This window comes from Larus michahellis, chromosome 1 (genome assembly GCF_964199755.1).
Source record: "Larus michahellis chromosome 1, bLarMic1.1, whole genome shotgun sequence".
In the NCBI taxonomy this organism is placed as follows: domain Eukaryota; kingdom Metazoa; phylum Chordata; class Aves; order Charadriiformes; family Laridae; genus Larus; species Larus michahellis.
In genome coordinates this window covers 202,290,807-202,309,971 of record NC_133896.1, presented here as the reverse complement: position 1 = coordinate 202,309,971, position 19,165 = coordinate 202,290,807, and the positions used below count along the sequence as shown (strand labels likewise).

General features: G+C 43.9%; 1 long non-coding RNA gene across 1 annotated transcript; it reads left to right on the top strand.

Moving 5' to 3' along the window:
• Positions 1 to 1,877: 1,877 nt before the first annotated feature.
• On the top strand, positions 1,878 to 18,121 carry LOC141735910 (uncharacterized). The gene is made up of 3 exons (XR_012584861.1): positions 1,878 to 5,639; positions 6,151 to 6,418; positions 11,212 to 18,121. It is a non-coding gene; the product is annotated as an uncharacterized LOC141735910 (long non-coding RNA).
• The last annotated feature ends 1,044 nt before the right edge of the window (positions 18,122 to 19,165 follow it).

The following is a 19,165-nucleotide window of genomic DNA, read 5'->3' as shown; positions in this document are numbered from 1 at the left end:
TAGGGCTTTAAACTAGGTTTGAAGGGGGATGGGGATGAAACCAGGACTACAAAAGTGGTGCCCGGGAGCAGCATACCAGTGCTTCTGGGTAAAAGTGTTAGCATTAGGGCTTGTCCCCCCAAGGAAGTAGCAGGACAGTTAGCCCTGCTGAAGTGCATCTACACTAATGTACGCAGCATGGGGAATTAACAGGAGGAGCTGGAGGCCATTGTTCAGCAAGGAAACTATGATATAGTTGCCATCACAGAAACGTGGTGGGAAGACACACACAAGTGGAGTGTGGTAATCGATGACTACCAACTTTTCAGAAGGGATAGGCAAGGAAGGAGAGGTGGCGGGGTGGCCCTCTATGTTAGGGACAGTTTTGAATGTCTGGAACTTAACAGTGTGAATAACAGTCTTGAGTGTGTATGGATAAGAACTAAGGGGAAGGCCAACAAGGCGGACATCGTGATGGGAGTTTGTTATAGACCCCCTAATCAGGATGTAGAATCTGATGAAGTATTCTATAAGCAGCAGGCAGAGGTTTCATGATCATTTGCCCTTGTTCTTGTGGGGGACTTCAACTTCCCAGACGTCTGCTGGAAATATAACACAGCAGAGAGAGAACAGTCCCAGAGGTTCCTGGAGTGTGTGGAAGACAACTTCCTAACACAGCTGGTGAAGGAACCAACTAGGGGAAGTGCCCTACTGGACCTACTGTTTGTTAACAGAGAAGGTCTTGTGGGGGATGTAAAGGTTGGAGGTCGTCTTGGGCACAGTGACCATGAAATGGTAGAATTTTCAATTCTTGGTGAGGCAAGGCGGGGAGCCAGCAGAACTGCCACCTTGGATTTCCAAAGGGCAGACTTTAGCCTGTTTAGGAGCATGGTCGAGAGTGTCCCTTGGGAGAGAGTGTTGAAGAGCAAAGGTGCCCAGGAAGGCTGGTCATACTTCAAGCAGGTGCTCTTAGAAGCACAGGAGAAGGCCATCCCCATGTCTCGAAAAACGAGCCGATGGGGAAGAAGACCAGCCTGGCTAAATAGAGAGCTTTGGCTGGACCTCAGGAAAAAAAGGAAAGCTTACATTCTCGGGAAAAAGGGATTGGCAACTTATGAGGATTATCAAGATATAACAAAGCTATGTAGGGGGAAGATTAGAAGGGCCAAAGCTCAATCGGAACTCAGCTTGGCCACTGCAGTTAAAGACAACAAGAAGAGATTCTTTCAGTATATCAATAGAAAAAGGAAGACTAGGGAAAATGTAGGCCCACTGATGAATGAGACGGGTGCCCTAGTGGTGGAAGACACAGAGAAGGCAGAGCTACTGAATGCCTTCTTTTCTTTGGTCTTCACTGCTAAAGCTGCCTCTCACGAATCCCATACCCTGGAGGCAAGGGGGAAGGTCTGGAGAGAGGAAGATTTTCCCTTAGTTGAGGAGGACCGGGTCAGAGACCACTTGGCCAATCTGGACATTCATAAGTCCATGGGCCCTGATGGGATGCACCTGCGAGTGCTGAGAGAGCTGGCAGATGTTATTGCTAGACCACTCTCCATCATCTTTGAAAGGTCATGGGGAACAGGAGAGGTGCCTGAGGACTGGAGGAAGGCTGACATCACTCCAATCTTCAAAAAAGGCAAGAAGGAGGACCCAGGGAACTACAGACCGGTTAGTCTCACCTCTGTCCCTGGGAAGGTAATGGAGCGACTCATTCTGGATGTCATCTCCAAACACGTTGAGGAACAGGAAGTCATTGGAAGTGGTCAACATGGATTTACCAAGGGTAAATCATGCTTGACCAATCTGATAGCTTTCTATGATGTTATAACTGGTTGGCTGGATGAGGGGAGAGCCGTAGATGTCATCTACCTTGACTTTAGCAAGGCTTTTGACACTGTCTCCCATAACATCCTCATTAGGAAGCTGAGGAAGTGTGGGCTAGATGAGGGGACAGTGAGGTGGATCGAGAGCTGGCTGTGTGACAGAACTCAGAGGGTTGTGATCAGCGGCACAGAGTCTAGTTGGAGGCCTCTAACCAGTGGTGTCCCCCAGGGGTCAATACTCGGTCCAATTTTGTTCAATATATTCATTAATGACTTGGATGATGGGACAGAGTGTATCCTCAGCAAGTTCGCTGATGATACCAAACTGGGTGGGGTGGCTGACACCCCAGAGGGCCATGCTGCCATCCAGCATGACCTGGACAGGCTGGAGAGCTGGGCAGAGAAGAACCTAATGAGGTTCAACAAAAGCAAGTGCAAGGTCCTGCACCTGGGGAGGAAGAATGCTAAGCACCAGTATAGGTTAGGGGTGGACCTGCTGGGAAGTAGTTCTGAGGAGAAGGATCTGGGGGTCCTGGTAGACAGTAAATTATCCATGAGCCAACAATGTGCCCTTGTTGCCAAAAAGGCCAATGAAATCCTGGGCTGCATAGGGAAGAGTGTGGCTCTACTCTGCACTGATGAGGCCACAAGTGGAATAGTGCATCCAGTTTTGGGCTCCCCAGTTCAAGAGGGACAGGGAACTGCTGGAGCAAGTCCAGCGAAGGGCAACTAAGATGATTGAGGGACTGGAGCATCTCCCTTATGAGGAAAGGCTGAGAGAGCTGGGACTCTTTAGCCTGGAGAAGAGAAGGCTGAGGGGAGACCTTATTATGGCATACAAGTATCTGAAGGGTGGGCTGAAGGAGGATGGTGCCAGACTCTTTTCATTGGTTCCCAGTAACAGGACGAGGGGCAACGGGCACAAGCTGGAACATAGGAAGTTCCATTCAAATACACGGAAAAACTTCTTTACAGTGAGGGTGACAGAGCACTGGACCAGGCTGCCCAGGGAGGTTGTGGAGTTCCCTTCTCTGGAGACTTTCAAGACCCGCCTGGATGCAGTCCTGAGTGATGTGCTCTAGGCAATCCTGCTTTAGCAGGGGAGTTGGACTAGATGATCTCTAGAGGTCCCTTCCAACTCTGAAGTTTCTGTGATTCTCCCCCTCTACTCCACTCTCGTGAGACCCTACCTGGAGTACTGCGTCCAATTCTGGAGCCCCTACTACAAGAAAGATATGGACGTGCTGGAACATGTCCAGAGAAGGGCCACAAGGATGATCAGAGGGCTGGAGCACCTCTCCTATGAGGACAGACTGAGAGAGTTGGGGTTGTTCAGTCTGGATAAAAGAAGGCTCCAAGGAGACCTTATAGTGGCCTACCAGTATCTTAAGGGGGCCTATAAGAAAGCTGGTGAGGGACTTCTTAGGATGTCGGGTAATGGTAGGACTAGAGGGAATGGATTAAAACTAGAGATGGGTCGATTCAGACTGGACGTTAGGAAGAAGTTCTTTACCATGAGGGTGGTGAGGCAGTGGAACAGGTTGCCCAGAGAAGCTGTGGATGCCCCATCCCTGGAAGTGTTCAAGGCCAGGCTGGATGGGGCTTTGAGCAACCTGATCTAGTGGGAGGTGTCCCTGCCCATGGCAGGGGGGTTGGAACTAGATGATCTTTAAGGTCCCTTCCAACCCTAACAATTCTATGATTCTATGATTCTATATGTATTTTGCCTATAATATATTAATTGTAGAATTTCCTGAAATTTTATTACTAGTGCTTCCCATATAAATATAAAATTTTATTGTGGGGACCTTACTGTATTTCAGGGAGCATTTCTTCTCTTTTCTTTCATTCTCTGAAATCAGTGTGAGCATTGCCATCAATTTTACTCATACCAGTATTTCACCCTAAGTTTTATAGGAAGAGTTGGCAGCAATACCTATAGTTAAGGTTGCCTAACACTTTCCACTGTATAGATTCTGTACTTAAAAAGAGAGAAGGACAGAAATTGTACATAAGGGTACAATAAAACAAGTCAAGATTAGCAAAGTTGATTTTATCTGTGTTACTTGAAAAACCAGAAGGATTTATTAGGGACTCAGACTCTATACTTTTAAATGGAATGTTGACTGATATAATTTTAAATAATTATTGTTATGTAGTTCAAAAAATACAATAAAGATGGCAAAGACATTACTTCACAGTATTACTAAAGAAACAAATATAGAATTATCAGTATTTCAACCTGTAAAATATTGTTAAAACATATGTTTTCTGGAAATGTTGAAGTAGAGGAATCATCATATACCTTCTTTCGTGTTTCTTTTTCCAGACTGCTGTCTAAAGCTACTATTAATAACACTTTGCAGTACTACTGTGATTTATTAATGAAAGCTACCTTAAATTATAATGTCTTTAATACTGCTGAAGATGGTGAAGTGTATATAATTATTTCTTTGAAAAATAATGGAATTCTAAAACTAAATTACTGTTTTCTGTAATGTATTCCATTATTTTAAGTAGTGTTTACATCTTTTGCTCAGAATACCATTTATGATCTTTGATTGCACCTATTTTTGTGTAAGCAGAGGAAGACATGATTATTTTCCAGATATGTTTGTTTAGTTCTTCAGTAACTAAAATTAGTATAGGGTCTGATCTAAGCTGAGTGTGTGGTAGACATATACCTTCAGTACAAAAGGTCCTGCCATCCTTGCATAAAAAAAGTTAGAAAGTCCTAATACAAAGTTCATTGTGGTCAGCAGAGTTGTTCTGTTTCCACTGATGTCTGCATTTGGCTCTTACAGAGTTGAAAAATAGCTACTTGTGTAAATATTGTGGGCAGTCTTGGTATATTTGCTAGTGAGGAGTTCCTTAGTCTGTAGCTACATCAAAAGGAACTGTTGGAGCCACTCACAAAAGGCATAGTAATAATGGCACTAATAAAAATCCCCAAAGAAACTGTGGACAAAGCTGCTCTTTGGGGAACGTTCCCCCCTTGGCACCATTCAGGCAGGAGCTGTTGGTTGAGTACACCCAGAGAGGATTTCCAGTCAATTACAGGACCCTCCTCTAGGAAAGAGAAAGGTCTTGAGGGAACTTGAGGGAGCTTGTATGCTGCAATATCTGAATTGCATGTGTCCAAGCAGGCATAAGCTATACCAAGAAAGTCAAGATACAGAGACTGGCTGATGCTCACAAGGCTTAGGGGGTCTTCTGTTCACATGGCATTCATGGCATTTATGGGTCTTCATGTTCAACAGCTTAGGTATGGCCTCTCCCTGTCTGGTCTGTAGTGGAGAGATTTAGTTGGAGCAAGCCAGAGCACAGCCAGGACACCTGTATGGTGCTGGTTCCGGTCCCTGAGCTCAGTCCCGCTCTCCCTTTTATATAGCACAAAAGTTGTACCCGTACAGTATTGGTCAGGATCTGCAGCAAATCAGCTGTAACTTGATTTCTGAGGGAAGGGGACTGGTGAGACTAACCCGTGTGTAATAAAGGTTTGCGCAGAATGGCAAGGGTATGTAAGACATGGCTAGGAATCGTCTGGCTGAAAATAAATGTCTACATAGAGGTGTCTGCACCTGAATTAATTGCATTACACTCTTGTTATAGTCAACGGGGAGGAGCATGCATCTCTGCGTCATGATTCATCTCATCCTAAGAGAGATGTTTAAAGTGGTTCAAATGAATCTCAACCAAAGAAATACCCATTTCACTCTTCCTGGCTGTAAGGAGAACTGCGGTCATTTTAGTTCAGCAGTAAATATCTACAGTGTAAGCTGCTTTTATTTACTGCTTGCTGTTCCTGGAGAGATTCTTGAAGAGGAACTCTTGCAGGTCTGGATATCAAACTTGTTGGGCACATGCGCTCTTGGGGTTGGCAACAAAGGAGATGATAGGCACCATTTGATTATGGGGTGCGACCCTGATGACAGGTGGAAGCACGGATGTGTTACTTCAAGGTGCAGCTGAGGGAAGGATGTCCTATTGCTGTTGCATGTGAGAAGTTGTGATACCCTACCTAAGTACCAACTTGTTACTAGGCTTATGAACATCTGTATTCAGGAACACTAGAATTTATGTCTCTTTTGAGTCTTGCCTTGTATGAAAAATATGCATATCCTCTGTCAGTTCAAATATCACTCCTGGCATCTGCTACAGAGAAAGCTCACAAAGGCACATGGTCCAGTGTTGCAGAGGCTACTTGCCTACTTGCCTGTGGTATTTGAATGCACTTAGGAGTGCTAGGCTTACCATGCTAAGCTGCCCTAACCTCAGCTTGTTGGGGCTCTATGAGTAGGGAGAGGGCAACTGATGAAAGCAAGCTGTTTATTGTCCTCCACAGCAGCCAGGGAGACTGCCATTTTGAGTCACAGGACCTGAGGCCAGCCTGGAGCCTCCCGCTCCATAAGCCCTGAGAAGCTCCAGGAAGTTGTGGCAGCAGTGGAGGACTGAGGACCAGCAGAGCCTATGGACCACCTGCTGGAAACCGGGGACCATCCATGGTGTGAACTTACCCCAGATCTACCCATGACAGCTGTCTGTTACACCTGATAACATCTGGGCACCCAAAAGAGCCCACTTCTCTTACTAGACCTGGATGAATGAAGTGGAAGGCAAGTTTGAGGGATAAGTATTGCATTTTTTATATTGAATAAATTGTAGGTTAGCAGTTACTGAATAAGTAGGATCTAAATGACTTAATGCCTATGCAATCTCTGTTCTTTTCTCCTCTTTAGTCTACTTTGCTCCTTAATCTCTTTTTATATAATCTCTGTTTTATTATAAGTCATACTGTGTGTATTCAGCAGCTAGGTTTACTTGCTGATCACCAGAAACTCAGCTACCACTGATGGTTGCGGAGGTACGAGGCTCCCTGCAGGGAGAGCAACAGGGGACTCTGCTGCTCTGAAGGGTTAGCGTAGCTCATCAAGAACTAGGTATTACAGTATCTGTGGAGGGTCACTAGAGTTGATTGCCTTCTTTTGGTACCATGAAGCGCAGTAAGCTGAAATGACTTGTCTAAGATCATAAAGCAAGGTGGTGACAGAGCTAGAAACAATCCCTGAAGGCAAAAGCTCTTTGTAACATATTTTCTGAAAATATTGCATTATTTGGGTGGTTTCCAGTTGATTATTGCAAATTAATAATAATAATAATAATAATAATAATAATAATAATAATAATAATAATAATAATAATAATAAAATTTCTGCATTACTGAACTTTTGGGGTCCATGTTTGATTTTAAATCCAAGGATGTCTCTGTCTGTCTCATGCTGCTATTCATCTACTATCTTACATCCACCTTACACGTAATTTTGAAATTTTCCTAGCCATAACTCCACCGATTCTAATTTGTTGTAACTTACATTTTGAAGAGACAGGACAGACTATGGTCCAATAAAAGCAAGTAACAAGCAGATGTAAGAACGCAATGGCTAAAGCATGGTGAAAACCTCTACCATTAATTTTATGCCTTATTTAGTGCACCTTATTCCAGTTCCTTGGTATCTAAATGACACAAGCTAAAAGTCCCTTATATTCCCTAAGACTCTGAGACAATCTCTAAGATTTTAATCTACTTGAAGTCACCGGCAAAACTATTCTGGACTCCAGCACTTATCTTTTGTACTTCTACATAGACTTGATAGCCTAAAACTTAACCCGCCTTATTCATCAGCTTTGGTTTTCCCCTAGCCTTAGAAATAGCTTAGCCAGAACAAATAGTGAATGTCCTGCAGAAGTGGGTTTAGATTCCATAAAGTTACTCTCTTCTTTCTGCAAAAGCAGTGTCGTCCTGTAACTTACTTTTTTCAAATCTGTAAACTTGTTCATTAGCCAGCATACCACATATCTGGCTAATTTTCATGTCCACATGTAATAAATGTTATTGGATATCATGTGGACAAGCCGAAGTTTCCAACACTTCTCAAATGTTAGGTAATCTTCAAAACTCAGAAGAAATGTTACTGGTGTCTGGATATTTAACAGTTTTTAAGAAAGAGAAGATACTTGGGTAAGATAGATGCATTCACATTTCCTGCATCTGCTTTCTGAAGTAATTCAGGAACTACCACAAGTAAGCACTGAATCGTTTCCAGGTATTTCGGATATCTTTGAAAACTCATGGATAGAGTCTAGCCCTTAGTTTAATATCTTATATTAAGTCTTGAAGTATGAAGATTAGAATATTAATTATTTTTTTTGTTGCTAGATAAATATGATTTTTTTTATTTTTTATCTCAAGCTTTCTATCTAAATGGCATAAATAAAAAGTTGCCCCCCTAGGTGTGCTGTAAGTAATTCAAGGACATCCATAAACAGAAGTGATGCAGCTTGGTTCAGGTGATTTAGTTCTGGGCCAAAGGACAAGAATGCCATTATTTGTACTTTAAATTTCCACTGGTTTCTCTGAGTCCTTCAATGTGTCATTAAAGTCATCTGCCCTGCCTTCTCCTATGAATCCTGGAGTTATAATATTGATACTGTACAATACACAACCTTATTGTCATGTAGGTAATAATATTATCTGTTAGGCTTATGAATATAAAATCAGGGTTTACCGTCAACCACAACTGTCATTCTAGCAAACCAGAAAAATGGTAAGATGTTTACTCACAAAAGGTATCTTGCCTAGTTTCTCCTTACTTAATATTAGCTTGGCAGTTATGAAAGTAGAAATTGCTGCTATTGTTTCACACAAAAACAGAGACTCTGCAAGAGAAAATTTAATGTAATTTGGAACACTTTGTAGTCTTCAGAATCAGGCACATTTTCCCCGCCACCCAAATTATTTTAAATTGTAAGTAGTTTTGCAAAGCTGTTAGCATTATTTTCTCAGCTCATCCAAATTTTTTTCACAAGATATATTATCTATGATGAATCACAACATCTTTTATTAAAATAGTTATAAGAGCATTAAAGCTGTCAGGTATAATTTGCAGCTTTTTCTCCCTTATATGCAGTGCACTTTCTGAAAAGAAGCTAATTTAATAACTAGGGAATCTAAGTTGCAATCGAATTTATTATATTTACCAGACTTGAATTTTAAATGAGATACCATTAAAATGTACTTGAAGAGGAAAGAGCAGAACTGCCAGTGGGCATTGAATGAGCAGCCTGAAAAATGTCTAATAATGTTGTGATCAAGAGTGTTATGAAGATGAGAGAAAGATGAGGAATTCTGTTTGTCTTTCTCTGTATTTTTTACACGTCGTGCAAGCTGAAATGAAGGCTACAACCTCAGCCCAAAGCTTCAGTGTCCTCTTTTTAGATTTTTCTGTGACTTAAAGTATGCCTTTATAACCTAGCACTGCAATTCTGCCTACAAATCTCTAAATTACTGCTAGAGAAGTAGATGCTGTGGTTTATGTGCATATATGAACTACTTGCCACTGTATATGTCATCCCACGAGTTCTGCATCCACAGAATTTCTGCTGAATTCTAGGGGAGGTTTGTGCTTGGAAGGCTTCTGTATCAAGGTTTTCATGTCAGAAAGAGCTCAATAAAAGGCCTGTTCAAAAACAAAGAAAAAACCCCAACAAAAAGCAGTCTTTTCCTCTTGCTGACATTAGTCTCCTCTGAGTCACAGTCTCCCAACCCCCTTAACCAAGTCCGTGACATAGATCATGTTTTATTTACAGATACATGTTAATGTGGCCTGTTACTTTGCGATCACATTAGTTGCATTTGTACTGTGGAGATTTTTAATTCCAAAAGGTGCTGCCAGCTTTTGTGTACACAATTTAAGCGTAAGCAGGGTTTTTGTTTTTCCCAAGGACTTCTACTGACTTTCATATCTTTAAAATCTGAAGTTGTGGTTCTCTTTGATTTATTGTGTGTTAGAGAATGTTGTCTGTACTAAAACTAGCAAAGGGGTTAAAGAAGAATAAAAATCAGTATTCCAGAGAACCAGGATACCATAAAATATTTATTTCCTGAGGGTACATTGTCACCTAGCAAACACTTAGAATAATGGTCCTGCAAATAGAAAAAAGAAAATCCAAAAGGGTTAGGAAATTTTGCTTGACTTTGAAAAGCTTAATTGAAGAAAGAGCTTGAGGTTTGGGCATTGCTATTGAGCTCTTTGCACAGAGGGGATTGTCTCTGCGTGGATGTGGCATGTCATCGGCAGGACAGAGTAAGTCAGCTGCTCACCTGGCTCTACCCTGGCTCTAACCCTCCACAGCTGAGAATGTTCATATCAGGAAGGGGAGGAGGAGGAGGACTCCTTCTGGCATGTCAGGAGATGCGTATGCTACAGTGCAGAGCCCTTGTGGCTGAAGGTAGCTTTGACAAAGAAGTTATGGCACAGGGGCTGTAGCTGGTACGAACCTAAAATGCCGTATTCTTTTAGTCTCACAGGGTCTCGTCCTAAATGCCACATTCTTTTAGTCTCACGCATAGTTCTGTGAGGAATCTCATAGTTTGAGGATGAAAAATTTGATAAGAAAAATGGAAGAGGATCAGATCGTTATGCAAGAAGAACTAAATGAACTTTTAGTAGAGGGTGGGAACAAGATGAAATGTCATAATACCCAGTGCAAGGTCACTGGATATTATTATTAAGGGCAAAATGCTTCAATTTCTGCTCTGAATACTCAGTGATTAAGAGCTTGAGGACACCATACATGAATGAGTATTTCTTGCTCCAGTCATCAAATAGCCACACCAAAGCATGTCTAAGATGAAAGGCAAGACTGTGGTGGAATGTGGAGCTGATGAGATAGCTCCATACTAGGAGTAGAACTGGAGATGAAATCAAAGATGACTGAATTGAGTTGACTGCACCTTCCTGGAAAGGTAAAACAGCAGAGAAGGATAAGAACCTTTCAATAATTATAAGAAATCAGAGGGAAGAAACAAAACCCAGAAGACAAGATGTGAAAGCAGCTCACATGACATTGCAATCTTATAGCTTATGCTGTCAGCAAAAAGAGATTGGATTAATTTCTGCAGACTCAACAGTAATTGCCATGCGGCAGCAGTTAGTACTGTTGAAATGCTGGAACTGATGGGAACCAACTAGGCTGTAGTGACTGGGAACAGATGTCCTCAGAAGAGCATGAGACAGCATTCTGCAATGTGAGAGAAATCCTTGCCTATCGGTCTAAACTGATGGTTTGTTTTGTGGACTGGGACGTATATCTCTTATTAGATAGGAATTTTAGCTTTTCCTTTCTTTTGTGTCAATGGATACCCAGTCTGGTCCCCAGTGAAGCTGGAACAGTCTTTTTTGTAAGCATAGCGTAATGACCATTAATTCTCAGCCATTCTAAATGTTCTAAATATCAGCATTAGGGCTAGCAGAGGTGCCTGCGTTTGTGAATATATTCGAGGAGGAGTGCAACGTCAGGAACAGTTCCTCTCCAGCTCAGCATTGATTCATGTTTTGTCATGATCTAGGTATAACTGACCTTGGGTTGAGCTGTTTATCTTCTCCATTGGAGTAAGACTGGAAATTGGTTAAGCTCATGGAGTTCTATACCATTGAGTGCTTGCAACTGGAGCCACTTGTGCGAAGCTTCACTCCAGGAGGTTTGAGGTTGCTGCCTAATATTTGCCCAGCGGACAGATGCAGGATTTGAATTTGCAGCCTGCCAAGGGTGGCTGAAGTCCTGAGGGTCAAAAGCACCCACATTCAGCCCATCAGAAGAGTCCCTGAACACGCAACAGCTCCAAGCTCTATGCCTCTGCTGCCCATCTAAAGCGAGGGGGGAGGAGGCAGACTGCTCCATGTTTAACAGGGAAAGGAGTAAAGACTGTGATCTCTGTGTTAAATGCTGTTCAAAAGATGGAAAAAAAAAAGTCATTTTACAACCTTCTACTCAGAAGTAGCTTATCTAAGGACTACTCTTGAAAGGAATTGCTAGTAAGATCATGCTGGAAGGCCAGTTACAGGCAGAATTTAGTATAAAACTAATGTTCTTTATCTCATGTGTATATATTGCATACAGGCTTGCTGCTGTCTTGTTGCCTGCATCAGCTTTTCTTCTCAGTTTGCTTAAGAAGAGTCATGTGAATAAAAAGGTACCATGAATAAAAAAGTACCGTGCTTATCAACCTTCTTGGCAGCTCACGTCTGTTCTCCATAACCTGCCAGGACTACCCCAGTGACTACCCAAATACTCTAAAGCAAAGATCATAGCTGTATATCCTCTGAAATAGGAAACCTTTAGTGATTTCTGTATATCCCATGAAATAGGAAACCTTTAGTGCTTTAGACTTGGTTGACATAATTTTCAGAAGTGCTAAGGAGGTATGAAGTGATGTAAAGCAAGTATTTTAAATTTTCACATGTGAAAAAAATGCCACAGATAAATGGAAGTGTAATCTCCCTACAGAAAGATCAGGCCAGGAATTTAAAACAGTGGGAACTTAAAATCAGGCACTGAACTCCTTATCCTTACTTAGGACACAAGTAAGCAAATAGCTAAAGATATTGAAGAGATCTTAATGGACCTAATTTTCTGTATGTACTTTCTGATGTTCACTTACTGAGCACTCGTATGAGGCATCTTCAGAATTTTTGAATGTAATTGCCCCAAAACAGACACCAAAGAGCTCTTCTGAGAATCTTAGCCTTTCAGTATTAATTTCAGCTCTGTTTTTTGAATATTTGCCCTTGGCCTTGTAAAACGCATACTTTCAAATAATTTAAGTAATGGAAGTTATTTGATTCTCTGTTCCTGAGGAGAGACTCCACATGTAAAACATCCTTATAAATGACCGACTCTCTTCAAGGATATTACCAGTATGCTGTTTATTTTTCAAGTGTTGCATTTGTGTGTCTTAGAGACTTTTTACCTTTCAGAAATGCTAAAAAATAAACTCAATTCTGACTGTTAATAGACAACTCTAATGCCTCAACTTTTGAATAGCTTTGAAATGTGGTAAATTTAAAATATTTGATGGACTCTGCACTATATAGACTTTGCTTACACCCAAGGGAAATTGCAAATATAATAATAGCTACAAGATTTGCTCTTGTTGTCTGAATACTGTACAAAGATGTTTAAAATGACTAGACAAAAAATTATGAAAGCAGCATATGACTGAAATTATGAATAAAATATGGGGACTACTGTACCAAAATCTGCATATGGGAAAAACTTAGTGACAGCCAAATCTACAGAGAGGGTTATTCAAGAACATTTACTAAGGACTCAATCCTCACACTTTTACAGTTGAGAGTCAAGTATTTTGAGCAGCTGGATGGCAAACAGCCTTTCCAGAAATTTGCAAAGTGACTCTGTAAATGTTTAAGCAGTTGTTAGATCTTTTACTCATTTCCCTGTGCTTGGTGTACCCAGGCTTTGCTTTCGTCTGTCATTCTGTGGTGACTTCCACAGTTTTCCATTATTATAGAAGCTGTGGCCTCAAATTCTGAGGGTTTGAAATGAAGAACTGTAAGAGAGTTTTTTGTCTGAGGAAATAAAAGACCCAAGTGTGCTTATCTTCTGTTCATATCGATTGTCAGAGCTCCAGCGATGGAGTGGTGCTGTGACAATTTACCAAGCTGAGAATCTGCTCCAGTTTTTTTGGAGGTTTGGGGTTTGCACTGTCATCACCATTACCCAATGGAAGACACAACCAGAAAACACGTACTTTAAAGTAGGGAGCAAGCTTACAAGCTCTGTATCAGAGCTCTCCTTAGCAGCCCTCAGCAGGGCAGCAGAACCAGGTTCCCAAATACAGAGCTGGAACGATCAGACAATTACAAGAATATAAGGTATGAATTCCAGAAAGTTCAAGCAAATTCCTTCTTCTGCTTATTCATATCAAGATTTATACAAATACCGTAACACGAGGCTTGGCAAGATAATTTTCCTTCAGTTTTGCCATGTGCTTCTTCACAAGTCTGTCCCCCTTTAAAAACGGGATACCTAATACTAGAGGTCTGCCTGATGCCTCAGCATTTGCACGTAAAGTTTTGTTGGCTGCAGTGCTGCTGCAGTAAGGGAAGGTAGTCAGAGCCAATTTGTCCGTGTCTGCAGAAGAAGTGAGTTCTCAGTGTTTGGTTGTGCTGTAAAGCCAGTCCCTGAGAATCCCTGATGGTAATTGTAATTCTCCTCCTCAAACCTAGAGCAGTGTTTAAAGCGGAGGAAGCACAGGAACCTCCTGAATGGTTTCTTCCCCAATTGCCTGTCAGTGATTTCACTGCAATGCCTAGAAAAAGCAAAGCCGTTCAGACGGCATCTATTTCTGGTGTGAAATCCTAGTTGTGGATTCCCGGTGCTGATGTATTTTTCAGACCCTCTGGTGAATTTCTAAGCTCTCTTGGAATAACAGCTGCTGCGAGGGGACTGGAATCCCCACAGTGGATTTCAGGTTCACAGACCTTGATGAAATGTCTAAACAACAGGGTGGGAAAGCTGTTTTTTATCAAGAGCAGCTATGAAGGCAGAGAAGCAAACTCATGTCAGTAAAGAACTTTTCATCTCCTTGTCCCGTTTTTCTGAGAAATGAAGGGTAGGATGTGGAAACTCAGTATGAATTTTGAGAGGTGGAGGGCAGAGGAGTAGAGACTCTTTTCTGTTCAGCTCCTCCGTAGGGAGGTATTCTGGGTAGGGATAAAGATAAAGCCTGGTACTCAGAAGTGCGTTGGTGACCCTCATAAAAGCAGTGCCTTGAGAGCCAGAGAGAGGGAGGGAGGGTCACACTGAGGGCTGTGTAGTAGCTCAGAACCACTGCTGGTGGTTTCTTTTTCCTTTTCTTGAAAGCCTATTTTTCACATGTTTTAAACATAGAAGAGACCACTGTTATGTTGGTTAACTCTCTGCGTAATATCAAACGTCGATTGCAGCTGTGCATGGTAAAGATCTAGAGGAGAAAAAACTCCTTATCTGAAACACCTGAGTGGTTGCTGGGTCACAGACATTTCCAATTCTTCACCAGCACATGGGATAATATATAAAATACTTTTGGTGGCTCACAACAGCACGTGAGAAGGTTACACTGGTGGCAATTTGTACAGTGCAGTCCCTTCTCCCCCCCTTCACCTAATCAGTGTAGTAGTTCAGTAGTAGTTGGCAGTGTTGGGACTGTAGTCTGGCCACTGATGAAGGAGCACTGAAATGCCTCAAGATGGTGAATACCATCAAACGTAGAAAGTGTAACCGATGTCATTTAATGGCATGTAACGTTGCTGTTGTCTGCAGATCAGCGCTCCACCATGTTACTGTCTTGACCACCACTGAATTTTCTACTAGGGTCAAACATAAACATTTTTAGTTGCACACAGCATTAGCACAGTTAGCCAAGCAATCAAGACTTGCAATAAGCTCCTGATGTAGTCTCTATGGTAAAAACTGTATTTGCCAGAGCTGTATAACGGTCAACACCTGGATAATTCTCTGGTATACTACAAGATCTGTGATATGAAAGGCCCCCTGCTTGCTGTATCTGTGATGATGGTCACATTGCAGATATTGTCAAGGAATTTAGCATTGATTGGTTCCACAAAACATTTGACATACTGTATACAAAACTTTGGTTCCTTGACCAGTTCCTGGAGAACTGACCTGGCAATAAGCAAATAAAAGCACATCCCTGGGATTCTTCTGGCTGAAATGATTTTGATTGCCTGCCTTGTGAGCTGCCCGTAACATGTCGCATGAGCCCTCTCAAGGAGCCCATTTTCTATCACCCCTTCGTTTAGCTTGATTACCTACATTTCCAGTAATGTTTATGATGTTTATTGTCTCCTCAAGGGAAAGTAAGACCCTTGCACCCCTGAGTGCCTGATGAGAGGCCACATAAACTGTGACTCTTCAGTTTGGAGAGGAGAAGGCTGAGAGCAAAGAGTAAGGGTACAAAATCATGAAGGGAATGGATAAGGTGAATGCGCAACTATTATTCACCTGTTATTCAACAGTTATAGCACAAGGATTAAGCGGTATTCAATTAAATTAGTAGGAGATTGGTTTGAAACTGACAGAAACTAAAGGCAGTATGCAGGGAAGCACCCTCTGACATCCCTCATCCAGTGATGTGGCTGCTGGGGGAGAACAAGGGGAACAGACTGCACACAGTGACCAGGAACACATGTACTCCCTAAATGGTGTTCCCCACTGCCAGTGCCTTACAGAAAGAAGGCAGTGGTGTAGCTGTACACAGGTCTGTTATAACCATGTTTTTATGTTGTTACGTTAACTGGACAATCAAACAGATCAGACACTGTCCAAAACCAAAAAGATGGTGTGCATTTTCCATGACCTTCCACCCTCTCCAAAATGTAAAGCATTCATTCTCATACTTTTGCCCAGTTCCTTTGTAAACTTCTGCAGATTGGGCAAACAAAAATAGCTTAAACAGAAGACAGCAGTCCTCCACGGGGAAAGGTTCAGTAATCTTACAGTCTCTCAGCTCCCCACAACTACTCTCTTCTCCGGAGCAGCTCCTTTCCTCCCTGTACAAGAGGGGAGCATCTCCGGTCTTGCTGTAAAAGCAGGAAGTTCAGGAGAAACAAGCTGAGATTCTAGTCAGAGATGCTTTTGTTTTGGCCAGTCAAAAGGAAGGCATTAGTACAGACCCAGGGTAATTACATAAAGAAAATGGTTATATTATTTTCTGTCCCTTCACATCACTGAATCGGAGTGCAGTTACATACTGTTGAGTTATTGGTGAAATAACAGCAGAATGATTAAGGAAATCAACAGGCAAAACCATGCAAAATATGTTAGTTATCAACAAAGTAATTGGATAGCATTTAAGCGAATGAAACAGACACAGGCATGCAAAATATTACAAAGGATTATAGTAACTGTAGCAGAGTGGAGGTTTCCAAGTGACTACATTCCAGCTGACCCAACTACATTCACTCCTGGCAAACAGAGGAGTTTCTCATCACTACCCTGCTTCAAGAAACCACAATGAGAGGGGATGATCACTCCAGAGGTATCAGGGTTTCCCAAAGAACGGGAAATTATAAATGAGAGTGACAGGAGGAAAGCTTTAGAGAGGAAGAAAACAAACTCAAATTCTGAATTCTGTTAGATGGCTAACAAGCCATATTTCATAAAACGGATAACTTTTAAGCCTGTTGTGGTTCAGTGGTTACAACAGCAGTCAGAGCAAAAATGCAATATATAATACTGAAAATAATTTTTAAAATGGGGAGAGAGCAAAAGTATAAAATTGATTTACAAAATGGGAAAAAGTGGTAAAGTCAAGCTGAAGACTACAGGAAGACAGTCACTGGCAGGTTTAAAAAGAAATGCAAATTTTCTAAAACATTTGTAAAACATTAATTTCTAGTGATGATGAATTTCTAGTGATGATTCCATCTTTTGTTAGATGGAGAGTGCATTTAAAATAATGTAGGAAAGGACAAAGTTTTTACTGTTTTGGATCTGGGAAGGAAGAAGATGATGGAGATGGCGATACTGAAATATTTTCTAGTTCTTTAGCAAAAAAGAATTTTTAGTAAACACAGGCGGGACAACTTAAAGAACTGGTCTTCCTATGGTATGCCAGAAGTGCCTGCCCGAGCATGGACGCCCTCCCTTCCCCAAACACAGCCTCCAGCTCCACTCCCATCCCCACTGAGCCGTGGGCTCACTGCAGAGCTGCCTCCAGGTCCTTGCGTGGCAGGGCCATGCCCAGGGCACCCTTGTCCTCAGCGACTGCTCCCTTCCTCAGCAGCAGCTGTGGGCACCCGATGTCTGCCCAGCAACTGGGGGTGCATAGCCCCATGGTTGCCCCAGGGCCCGTCTGTTGCTTGTCCAGCTGTGGTCCTAGCAATGGGGGCATAGTCAGCAACCACGACCAGCTGTGGGGATCACACCCATCAGAGACCAATGGTGCCTCCGACTGCCCCATCATGGACTCGCTCATCACCTCTTCATGCTACTTGCTGGGGCCGTGGCGCTGGGTCCCTCTCCCCGCTGCTGGCTGAGTGATGGTGCTGGCATCTTGGGCCACGGTGTGCTCCTCGCTGCACTCCCCAGCCAGCCCATCCACCGCCCGCCGCACAACCGCCCACCACAGCCAGGGGACCAGCAGGGCTCGCCCCCCGGCTCCCTGCCCCGTCCGCCCGCTCGGCGGAGGGGGGTGCCTGGGCTGTCCCAGCTCCGGGACCCGGAGCTCTTGGGCGAGCGTCGCACGGGCAGCGCTGGCGCGGGGCGGCGGCGGAGGCCGCGGGGGGCACGGCGGGGCCGCCCCGCTGGCTTTGCCCGCTAGAGGGCAAGAGAGCCCCGCACAAGCGCGGCGGGGCGGCTGCCCCTGCCCCGCAGCCCTCGGCGCCCGCCTCGCACGGCCCCCTTCCTGCCCCGCTCCTGCCACCGGGGGGTTCCGGCGCCGCGGCCCCCGGGAGCCGCCCGGCGTGGCTGCAGCGGGCAGCCAGCCGCGGCCCCACCGCCCGTGCCCCGGGCCAGGAGCCCTCGCCGAGGTGCCTTCTGGAGGTGGCGACAGCCAGCAGGCCCGTGGCCTTCGCCTGGGCTCCGGGCGGTGCGGGAGGAAACGTCCTGGGTGGCCACCGTGCCGTAGATGGAGAGGTAATCACTTCCACCGAGAAGGTTAGCGAGGCCTTTGGCCATTCCAGAAATTGGGCATGGAGCCGTCACGGAGCTGTCATGGACCACCTTCTCCATTGGGGTGGAGGCACACCGGGCTGCTACGCCTGCCGCAGTGCACGCAGAGTGGTAAGTGAGGCACGAACCCAGCTCCTGCCATGCTGGGCACCTTCTCCCTGCCCCAGGGGAGGTGACGAGGAGCTGGCTGCTGGCTGCAGCTCTGGCCTAGCACGGGTAAGTAGGGTCCAGCTGGTGGTCGGGTATGTGCCTTGGTTGGCGTACAAATGCCACCCCGCCTTTCAGGCAGCAAACTATCTCATAAAGAAGTCTATCGGGCAAAGGAAGAACCTCAAGGGCACCGTGCAGCCTGCCGGCAAAGCCTGCTGAGCCTGTGGTCGCAAACGCGCACCAACAGGATGGGAGCATGAAGAAGGCAGAAACCTCTTCGAATACACACCATGTGCTTGAGCAGGAAAAGCGCAGGGGGCAAAGGGTGGGCAGTGGCAGGCCCATTCTCGCAGTTAGCGGTTCTCTGAGCCGTGCCACACAAATCACTTGCCATTCAGAGGCCTCTGCGGTCACCTGCGCACATGGCAACTCTCATTTCTTCCCTGTTTCACCTTCCAATCAACAGCACTTTGGCTCTTGAGCTGGAGAGACTTGCAACATCATGGAAAATCAGTTAATTACTAAGAACAGCAGATATAAACCATGTACAAATACATGCAGAGAAATTTTAAACATACTTGGCAGCTTTCACACTTACATCACCCTATCTACCTTCAAGTATCACCAACAAGGACGCGCATTCCAAAAGACTGTATCAACACCTGTGTCAATGCTCT